Below are 1,224 nucleotides of genomic sequence, written 5' to 3' on the forward strand. Positions count from 1 at the left end.
CTCTATTTTGTACTTGCAAAAGTTTGTGTGAGTTTTTAGGAGACTGGCTTTGAACAGAGAATTGAGAAATGCTTCTAATAATACCAATAATTTCTGATAACACTTTCTTCTGAAGGGTCCTAGAATACAAGTCATCATATAGGAAGTGGCACTGGGGAGAGATGGGAGCCTAAGCTGGTTTCTCTGTCCTCTTAAGATAAGAGTTTTGTGGTTTTATCTACAGGAAAGAAGCCTCCCTTGTCATGCTGGCATCACCTTGCAACCAGACATCGGGTAATTCATTCATCCTTGTGGGCATCCCGGGACTGGAGGAGGCACACCTCTGGCTGGCAGCTCCACTGAGCTTTATGTATGCTGTGGCCCTTGTAGGGAACACTCTGATTCTGACTGTGATCTGGGTCGACCCTACTCTGCATGAGCCCATGTACTACTTCCTGTGCATTCTGGCAGCTGTCGACATCATCATGGCAACCTCTGTGGCTCCCAAGATGTTGAGCATCTTCTGGTCAGGTGATGGCATCATCACATTCACTGCCTGCTTTGTGCAGATGTATGTGGTCCATGCAGCCACGGCTGCTGAGACAGGCCTGTTGCTAGCCATGGCTTTTGATCGGTATGTGGCCATCTGCAAACCCCTGCACTACCATACCATTCTCACACCCAAGATGATGTTGGGGATTGGCATGGCTATCATGGTGAGAGCTATTCTGATCATGACTCCACTGAGTTGGATGGTGATTCAACTGCCATTCTGTGGCTCCCACATGGTCCCCCATTCCTACTGTGAACATATGGCTGTAGCCAAGTTAGCATGTGCAGATTATATGCCCAGCAGCCTTTATAGTCTGATTGGTTCCTCTATCATTGTGGGTTCTGATGTGTCCTTTATTGCCACCTCCTACAGCCTGATTCTGCAGGCAGTTTTTAGACTTTCTTCCAGGGATGCCCAACTCAAGGCTCTCAGCACCTGTGGCTCCCATGTAGGAGTCATGGTGCTCTACTATCTTCCTGGGATGATATCCCACTATGTGGAGTGGTTTGGGCAGGGTGTAGTGCCTCTGCACACCCAGGTGATACTTGCTGATTTTTATTTGGTCATTCCACCCACCTTGAACCCTATCATCTATGGCCTAAGGACCAAGCAGATCCTAGAGAGAGTGATAGGTGTGCTAGGGAACTGCTTGTGCATTGTGTCAAGGCTCCAATTGGAGAAACCATGTATAA

General features: G+C 48.0%; 1 pseudogene; it reads left to right on the forward strand.

The window, feature by feature from the left end:
* Positions 1-242: 242 nt before the first annotated feature.
* On the forward strand, positions 243-1,224 carry LOC118835283 (annotated as a pseudogene).

This window comes from Trichosurus vulpecula, chromosome 2, assembly GCF_011100635.1.
Source record: "Trichosurus vulpecula isolate mTriVul1 chromosome 2, mTriVul1.pri, whole genome shotgun sequence".
NCBI lineage: Eukaryota > Metazoa > Chordata > Mammalia > Diprotodontia > Phalangeridae > Trichosurus > Trichosurus vulpecula.